This window comes from Cupressus sempervirens, chromosome 7 (genome assembly GCF_028749045.1).
Source record: "Cupressus sempervirens isolate cs-2001-9-10 chromosome 7, ASM2874904v1, whole genome shotgun sequence".
In the NCBI taxonomy this organism is placed as follows: domain Eukaryota; kingdom Viridiplantae; phylum Streptophyta; class Pinopsida; order Cupressales; family Cupressaceae; genus Cupressus; species Cupressus sempervirens.
Window position 1 is genome coordinate 894,851,055 of NC_143124.1, and position 10,223 is coordinate 894,861,277.

The window sequence follows — 10,223 nt, forward strand, 5'->3', positions numbered from 1 at the left end:
AAAAAAAAAAAAAAAAAAAAAAAAACAGAGTAAAAATTTTTCTGTTTTTTAGTCGTAGCTTCCTTGTTTGCTTTCTGTTTCTGCTCATACTTCCGCAGAACGTCTGCAATATCATTTCGCATACTTCCTTCCTTGGCGACCCAACCCCAAATTTTACATATCAAAGCCCTAAATCCCTCATTTATCTAATTTTTAGGTTTGCCCTATCTTTTTCCCCTCATCCAATCGCCACCAAACTGAGCCACAAGATTCAATTCCTCATTTTGCTCCCTTATCCCTCTTGGACTGTTCGCCTCATTTCGCCTCCCTACCCTTGAAACCCTCATTTTTCTTTTTCCCTTGTCCCCAGATAGTCCCCCACCACCCGTCGAACACCCATTTCCTATATGAGTTTTACGCAAATCCAAGTTTGCCGTAACTAAAAAAGTTTTTGTTTCTCATCTTCTACCCATTCCAAAAAAAAAAAAAAAAAAAAAAAAAAAAAAAAAAAAAAAACACACCTTGTTTTATGGTTGTTACGCGTACAGGAGCAAAAATCATGGAAGAGGAAATTGCATCCCTCAAAACCAAACTTCAAGATCTGGATGACAAAATTCTGGGTCTTAACTTTCAGCAGTCAGCCATGAGCCGAAACCATTCAGGAGATACTGGGTCCTCTTCTGGCAATTTTCGTGGACCAAAGCTTGATTTTCCACGCTTCGATGGTTCTGATCCGACTGGATGGATCTATAGGGCAGAGCAGTATTTCTAGTAAAACTACTTGCATCTTAAAATACATATCTAGTGCTAGGATTTCATCAGAGGTCGTTAAATTCCCATGGTGAAATCCTCCTCTATGCTTGAAAATGCTTCAAAACCCTAGGTTAGCAAGAAATTCGGACCTACTTACATAAAAATGTGAATATCTTGAGTTAGGGAATAGATGGATACTTTAAAGTAGAAACATTGAAAAGTTACTTCATCTGCCTATCCAGAAATGTAGGTCTTAAACTTCAGAAGAGTTCGTACAAATATGTACAATACAAAACAATAGACTATTTGCAATGAAAACAAAGTATCTTTATTGATTGAAAATTGAAAGTATGTCGTCTCTCCCTACCTATCACCTGCCTGAAAGGGCTTATTATAGGCCTTCCAACGATCACAAAAACATTTGAAACTTGGTATGACTGTTGGGGAAGCTTTTGCTTTGAATTACAAAAAGTCGCTTAACAACTTTTCAAGCAATTTTGCATATTTTGAACTTTTTATGCTTTACAAGAAAATGTTATGAAAACTTAAATCTAATGACCCAAATAGGTCCTAAACATGATAAAACTGGAAATAATCCAAAATCCTTAGATTCTAGGCCCTTTGACCATCTTTGACCATGGTTGACCAAGGGCTTATAATAGTGCATCTTGGAACTAGGTCATACAATTTTGGTCTAGATGCCTATTGATTAATCTTTTTGAGATTTTATATTGAGATCCGAAGTTTTATATGTGGATTCGAGGTTTGATATTGATTTATTGTGGGTGCTTTTGCACCATACTCCCCTTGTATTTGAAAACTTAAGTTCCTACTTGAGGGTAATTGCTCCTCAAAAGTACCATGTTGTTTGATCTGGACTTTTGTCATCCAAGTTGCATCAATATTGGGGAGCCCTTTCCACTTGACTAAGTACTGCATGTACTTGTTGGTCCTGGTTTGTTTTAGCAACTTAGTGTCCAAAATTTCTTCTAACTCCATTGGTTTTCTTTGAGGGAGATTAGTTACATAGTTTTCACTATGGATGTCTGCTTGCTCACCTTGTTCACTTGTTGAATCTGTTATGCCTTTATATGGGGTGAGGTTTGCAACATTGAAGACTGGAGAAATTTGCAATGTAGGGGGAAGAGAGATCTCATATGCATTTTCACCCATCTTGTTGAGTATATTGCATGGTCCAACTTTCTTTATCTGAAGTTTGGAATATCTACCTTTGGGTAGTCTCTCTTTTCTCAAATATGCCCAAACCTTGTCTCCAACTTTGAAGTGGATTTCCCGTCTTTTCTTGTCAACATGTTCCTTGTATTTTAGTGTTGATCTTTGTAATGCTTCTTTGACCTCATGTTGCACCTTTATAATGAGTTCTGTTAACTCTTCTCCTTGAGCATCAATTTTGAAATTAGATGGTAGTTCTACCAGGTCCAATGGTCCCTTGGGACATATTCATGGAGTCATTAAATGCAAACTCTATTCGGGGAAAGAGTAGATCCCAACTCTGAGCATACTTCTTTGTGAGGCATCTTAGGAGATTTCCTAAAGATCTATTTACCACCTCAATCTACCCATCAGTTTGTGGATGGTAGGTAGAATTTGTAGGTTAGGTTCATACCAAGTTTCTTAAAAAGTGTTCTCCAAAAATGGCCTTGAAATTTTACGTCCCTATCTGATACAATAGTTTGTGGTAAACAATGGATCCCAAGTACTTCCTTAAAGAAAAGATGTGCAATATGAGAAGCATCATTTGTGCTTTTACATGGTATAAAGTGGACCATTTTACTAAATCTATCCACTACCACAAAACACTATCAAAACCTTGCTTAGTTCTAGGTAACCCCATGAGAAAATTCATTGAGATTGGTTCCCAAGGTCTTCTGGGGATTGGTAAGGATTGATATAACCCTTGATTTGCTGAAACACCTTTGGCTTGCTGACAGATGATACAAGTCTCAATGAACTTCTTTATCTCGTTGTTCATCTTTCGCTAATAATAGCTTCTTTTCACCATGTCTCTTCTCTTGTCAATGCCAAAATGTCCTCTTAGACCACCACAATGTTTCTCTCTGATGATATTTGTCCTCATTGAGCATTTGGGAATGCACAACTGAGCTCCTTTGAATAGGAGTCCATTTTGAATAAGATATTCAAAGAAATCTATATGGTATCTTCCAACCATCTCTATGCAGACTTGAAAAATCTTTGCAAAATCAGGATCATTAGCATATAAGTGCTTGAGGGAATCAATTCCCACACTTTGTAGTTGTACTTCTTCAATTAGACTGACCCTTTTGCTAAGAGCATCAACAACTTTGTTTGTAACACCTTTCTTATCTTTGATGTTGAAAGTATAAGCTTGCAACTACTCCATCCATTTCAGGTGTCTGACAGATAGCTTTTCCTGAGAATTAAAGAAACAAAATGCATGGTTGTCAATGTATACTACAAACTCCTTTGAAATTAGATAATGCCTCTGTTTCTTGAGGGCCTGTCCCATGGCATAAAGCTCTAAGTCATAAGTTGAAACTTTTTCTTGGCATCATTTAGTTTCCCAGAAAAGAAAACTACTACCTTACCTTCCTGACTTAGGAGTGCACCTATGGCCAAATTGCTTGCGTCAATCTCCACAGTGAAAACCTTATTGAAATCAAGAAGAACCAAGATTGGGAATTGAGAGACTCTATTCTTCAAGTACTGAAATGCATCATTGGCTTCCTTTGTCCAAGCAAATTTAGTCTTCTTTCCTCCTTTGATGGTGTCAAGCATGGGTGCACACATGATTGAAGTTTTTGATAAACTTCCTATAGAAGGTGGCAAGACTATGGAAGCTTCTTACATCACCTTGGTTCTTTGGTGGGGGCTAGTTGATGATTGCTTCAACCTTCTCAGGGTCCATCTTGAGGGTATCTTGTGAGATCACAAATCCTAGGAACACAAGTTCCTTCTTCATAAACATGCACTTTTCCAAGTTGATCACCAACTTGAGCTGATGAAGCCTCCTTAGTACCTATTTCACATGATCAAGATGTTCCTCCTTGCTATGACTGAATATTAGTATGTCATCAAGGTAAATAACAACAAATTTGCCAATAAAATCTATGAATATCTCATTCATAAGCTTCATAAAAGTGCTAGGGGCATTGCTTAACCCAAAGGGCATTACTAACCATTCAAACAAACCTTCAATAGTTTTGAATGCTATCTTCCATTCATCACCTAGTTTAATTCTGATTTGATGGTAGCTAGACTTCAAGTCTATCTTTGTGAAATAGCAAGCTTCTCTTAGTTGATCCAGTAGATCCTCAATTCTGGGCATGGGGAATCTATACCTTATGGCAGTCTTGTTCATAGCCTTGCTATTAGTACGCAACCTTCATTTTCCATCCTTTTTAGGAGTAAGGACAAATGGAACATCACAAGGACTTAAACTCCTTTGTATTAGACCTTTTCCCAACAAATCATTCACATACTTGGCAATTTCAACACGTTGAGTTGTTGCCATATTATAGGGTGCCTTCTTAGGTAGGGAAGATCCAAGTATCAAGTCAATTTGGTGACTAATATCTCTAATGGGAGGAAGTCTTGTGGGTAGATCAGTAACAATAACCTGACTGTAATTTTGCAATATATCTTTTATTTCTTTAGGGATATGATCCTTGTCCTTAGAAGTTATGTTCTCCTTTGGTTTAGAGACCAAAATAAAACCTTGGGCATCAGGTTCCTTCAAGGCTTTAATCATTTCTTTCTCCCCTATAGTTATAATAGTAGGTCCTACTTTAGGATCAGGCATGGACTTCATGGTGAAAATTATACCATTCCTAGTTATAGAATAAGTATTCTTCTTGCAATGGTGGATGACATCAACATCATGTTGCCAGGGTCTTCCTAGAAGTAGATGGGATGCATCCATTTCAACAACATCACAAAGTACCTTATCCTTAAAATTTGCTAGAGAAAATTCTACCCATGCTTGTTCTGTCACTAAGGTTTGTTGACCCTTTGTTAGCCAAGAGATGTGATATGGAAAGGGGTGGGGTTTCTTAGGTATTCTATTTTTTCTACCATTTCAAAAGAAACTAGATTTTTAGTAGAACCTAAATCGATCAATGAATTGCATATCCTGCCTTGGCACTTGATCCTTGTCTTAAAGAGGTTCTTTCTTTGGGGTGGCTCTTAGGTGTGAGGGATCTGCAAAAATGCTTGCCTCATTATTAGACACGCTTCTTCCTCAGGTTCAAGTTCTCTACAATCAAATTGATCTTCTGCTCTTCTTTCCCCTTGATTATTGTTTCTCTTTTTAGGGCACTTTCCTACATGGTGTCTTGTTTGATTACATTTGTAGCATGTGAGAGGGCCATTGCCTCTTCCTCTGCCTCTAAAAGACTTTCCTCCTCTATAGTTTCCCTTAGGATTTTTTCCTCCTTGATCCTTATTCTGATCAATAGGTTTGTTTCCACTATTCTGCCCCTTGTTACAAGAATTGTTCTTGGGCTTGAAGTTCTTATTATTCTCCTTACCTTTATTTTGATCTAGCCCCCTCTTCCATTTTTCTTCCACCTTGAGTGCTAATTGATAGCACTTGTTCATAGAACTAAGGGTGTAAAGGCTGAGTTCTTCTTGGATGGGTAACTTAAGGCCATTCATGTACCTTGCCAGTTTTTCTTTCTCATCCTCTAGTGTGTTGCTCTTCATACACAATTTAAAAAACTCCTCTATGTAGGAACTAACATCTAGATCCTTTTGTTTTAGACTTTGTTTCCTCTTATGGAGTTGTACACTATAATCTTCGGGCACATATGTTTCCCTGACTAGTGCCACCATTCTATCCCAAGAAGAAATTATGTTTCTTCCTTTCTTCACCCTCTCTATCTCGAAGAAGTTCCACCAAGTTAGGGCTACTCACTTCAACTTGGACTTGGCCATCTTTACCCTCTACTTCTCTGGGATGTCTTCACACTCAAAGAAACTGATTAGGGCTTCTATCCAATCCAATGCTACATCAACATTCATTTTTCCATTAAAAGTTGGCAGTTCCAACTTCCCCTCCATGGTTCTTTTCTCCATGAATTTGAGAGCATTGAAGGGAGGTCTCTGTTCAGCATGTACTTCACCTTCTTCTTCAAGGTCATCAACCTTAGCATCCTAATCTTCATCATCAGATTGTGCCCTTTTTTGCTTGTCTACCCTGCCTTCTAGTTCACTCAACCTCTGTGCAAGAGCAACATTGGTTGCTCTTTGTTCTCTCACTATTTTTGCTAGCTCAACATTTTCCACCCTTGTAGGGATTTCTTCATCTTCTTCAGTAAGATTAGCCTATTGATTAATCATTTCAAGGTTTTAAATTGAGATGTGAGGTTTTATATGTGGATCCGAGGTTTGATATTGATTTATTGTGGGACACCATTTTTCTTTACTATTAAATATCGCAAAACTTAATAATCAAGATATAGATTAAACTCTTTTTTTTGTCTTGACTTCTTCAAAGTTTGCACTATATCACAAAACTCTTGATCATAGAAAAATTATATATTTTTGGCATAATTAAGCTTCTCACTATAGTAGGCAACATGCTAGACTCAAAACAATTTTTTTTTTTTATCGATAAAAGGCCAAAACCATTTAATTATAGTATATAGAAAAAGATAAGTTATACATTCTCTATTCAAACATGCACTTGTATGAAAGAACGAAGAATAAAACCTCCAATTTCTGCATTTTGCCACAAGCTACAAGCTTATTAATCTATTAGTTAAACATTATAGGCATAATCCCAATCTTTTTGACAAATTCCAATCTAATATTATTATGTTTATTAGCTATTCACCTATCTTTGTTATTAAATATTTTAATGAAGAGCAAGAATCTTAGAAAATCAAACTTGATAATTGTACTCCAAAACTAGACAAGCATTGTGTAATCTCAAGTCCGATGATAGAGGCCAAACAACAAAAATGGTTGAAGTATAACAATGAAAAAAAGCACAAAGAGGCCTCATGAGAAGAAGAGGCTAGAATAAGATAAAGTCTCTAAGACGAGTCTCAAAGAGAACAACCAATGGAAGAGAGAGAAGAACGAATGGGTGAAGAGAGAGTACAACTGTTGCTAGAAAATATGATACCTAATTTGTAAATTATCTTTTATATATAAAATATTGTCTCTATACATTTTACTACACTTAAAACTAGATATTCGATCAAACTTATAAAATACTTCCTCTTAAAGAATCAATATTCAGATAACTATAAAGTTTTGGGGTCTACAAAATATATACTAATAGTAGAGACGATATACTAAGAGCGCAACAAAAGGCCACCAAATATATAAATTCCAAATATATAGAGTAAGAGAGGATGGAAAAACAAACCCAACAATCTAGGAAAACATTGCTATCTAGAAAAGGGAAAAACAAGATAACTATTGCAAAATAGAGCGAAACTTCCATAAGGTCTTATGCTTGACGGTACCTTTCCATGCCCCTCTAGTCGATATAGATACGCGTGTTGGTGATGACTAGAAGGAACATCCAGCTATGGGTGATTTTCTCCACAGGTTGCATAAGAGCCCTTTTGTCTTTCATAATTAGGATCAGAAAGACTTCAATCGACATGTTTTATACTCGCTCCTTTTAGGAATGCAGAGGTCATTGTCGATGTTTCCTAAAACTACATCAAGCTCTTTGATCATGTGTTCCTTAAAAAAAACCTTGCAAAAATCCCTAACAGCAAGTTTATCCCTATCCACATGCATGATTGTAGCAATGAACATGGGCACAATGTCAGTGTTATGCTTGGGTCTGTCAGCTAAATTAGAAAACTTCTCACTCAGGGTAATCTTGATGGCTCTATGAATCAGGTAATTCTTGGATTTGACCATCTTACTAATCCTAAGAATTGAGATTTCCAACTAGAATGCCATCTTTATATGACCAAGATTCAACCTAATTGATGCATCCATCCTACAAACTACAAGTTGAATAAAATCAAACTAGACATTGACCTAACCCCTTCAGCTCAAAATGACCAGTGCTACGAACTTGCAATGTTTACTTTGAGGGACATTAAATAGTTGGAGCGTCATCATTAGAAGATGCCCTCCCTTTTGCTGCCCATGCCAAAAATTTGGGAAATCTAAAAACACAATATTTGTAAGTGAGCGATGCCTAGAGTATGTCCCCAAATGTGTTGTTTGCTGCTTAGTGATTTGAAGAAAACAAGGTACAATTTACTAAATAAAATGCTATCAGTTTGTACATGTGATATTGATATGCATGTGAGTAGATTAGATGCGTCTTAAGTTTTAATGATTATAGAATATGTTAAAAGTATTTAATTACCCCTAACTCACCTTACAATTAGGCTTAAGTAAATGGTTATATAGTTTAGGTAGTCTATAAGCTCGTCGAGAGTGAAGCGAAAGGTTTGACAATTTTAATGATAAATTGTCTAAATAATTAAGATAAAAAAAAATCCCTAAGAATTTTGGAGCTGACCTAATAGTGCAAAGATGAGGATTAATCAGTATTATTAATGATGAAATTTTGTCCATTAGCTCCAGAGTTTGCTAAAAGATTTGATATTTTATTGCCTTCCCTATTTATGTGCTAAAACCTAATCTCTTCAAATTTGTTTAGTAGACTTAGTGCTATTTCGAGTTTAGAGGTTAATGACTAATTTGGTGTACTTTTTTTTTCGGAGTACATTTAGAATGATTTGTGAATCTCCTTCTACTATTAGTTTTTAATTCCCAAATCCAAGCTTAGTTGAAGCCCTTCTGTGATAGATTCTAATTCTACCAGGTTATTAGTTATCATGCCTAATGATTTATCCCGTTTAAGGGTCCATCTATCAGAGTCAGAAATATAGCATCCTAATCTAGCTATTCCTAGGTTACCTCTAGAAGCACCATCAAAATTTACCTTTGACTCGCCTAAAGGTGGGGGTGGGGTAGGGGTTCCCATTTATGGTTCTCCCTGACTTGCTTAGTAGTTTTACAGTAAACCATAGGGGGGTTGATTAATTTATTCCAATTCTTTTTCATTAGGGCATCCCTTTTTGAGAAAGCTCCTTCTTCTTTGGTGTGATTCCTTAGATAATTATTAATAACTTTAGTGTTACTAGTTTCTATTTTGTTTAGGAAAGAGTTAGTTTGCATTTCCTCATTGTTGAAAATTCTCCTGTTTCTTTCCTTCCAAATCTCCCATAGGAGGATGGATGTTGTTGTAGATTTTGAATTGACCATCTTTGGGCCAACTTTTAAGATGTTCCCAGAGGTTGCAATGGAGAGCTGAAGACTAGTTTAGTTTATTACATAGCCAAAACCAACATGTTTTTGTAAAGCTACATTGGAAGAGGATATGATCTACCGTCTTTGATTCATTTTTGCATAATGGGCATCTCGAAGGTCCCTCAAAACCCATTTTGGTGAATCAATCTGTTGTGAGGATTCTATTTTGGACCATTGCCCACAAAAAATTCCCAGCTTTGGGAAGGCAAGCTGGGTTCCATCAAAGAGCAAAGGGAAATTTGATTTGCTCCCATCTTTGTGAATTTATGATAAGATCATAACCTATCTTAACCTTGAAGGTTCCCTCTTTCGATGCCCCCATATTAGTTTATCACGTTGATCGATGTGTTTGGCCGATCCTTGATTAATGAATTGCTCGTATTGGAGTTTTTCTTGTTCTGAGAGGTCAATGTTTTCCAACATTTTTTATTTCCAAATTTTATTTTGATTATTTATTTCTTTGTATTTGTAATCTTTGACAAATCTTCCCCATTAATTTATCAACTTGATTTTTAAGGGAGCTGGGAGAGAGGAGGAGTTGGGGGAGGGAAGGCCATCCCATGAATCTTCCTAGAATAAAGCTTCTTCTCCCCATTCAATTTTTATTTACTATCATTCCTTCAAAATCTATTTTCCATGGATCCCAGATCAGACCAATACCCCTTGAAGCTCCCTCTGATTCCTTTAATAAAGTTTTCCAAATATCAAGTTTTTTAGTTAATTTCTCACCTTCTTATTTACTTAGTTTAGTTTCTTGGATCATTACTAATTATGAGTTAAACAAGGTTAAATTATGCTTAAGTAAACACTTCTTGTTAGGGGCATTTAGTCCCCTAACATTTCAAGATGTTAGCTTCATTGTCCATTGGGAAGGGCCTTCCCCTTCCCGCCTTTCAAAATGTCCTGGATTTTCCTCTGATTGTTTACTTTACTAGTTTCTACCCTTAGTTCTGCTAGGGATTTTCTACCTCTCTTCTTTTTTCCCGGTTCCCCACATTTTGGTGTAGAGATCCCTTTTAGATTTTGTGCTATCCATAATTTTTCCTTATTAGCTTGTGCTTGTTGGATTATATATCCACCTATTTCTTCATTGTTTTCCATTTCTTCTAGTCTAGCTTCTTCCAATAATCTTTCCTGAATGTATGTCTCCTCCTCTTCCATTACCGTTCCATCCTCAACCATTCCGCTATTTATAT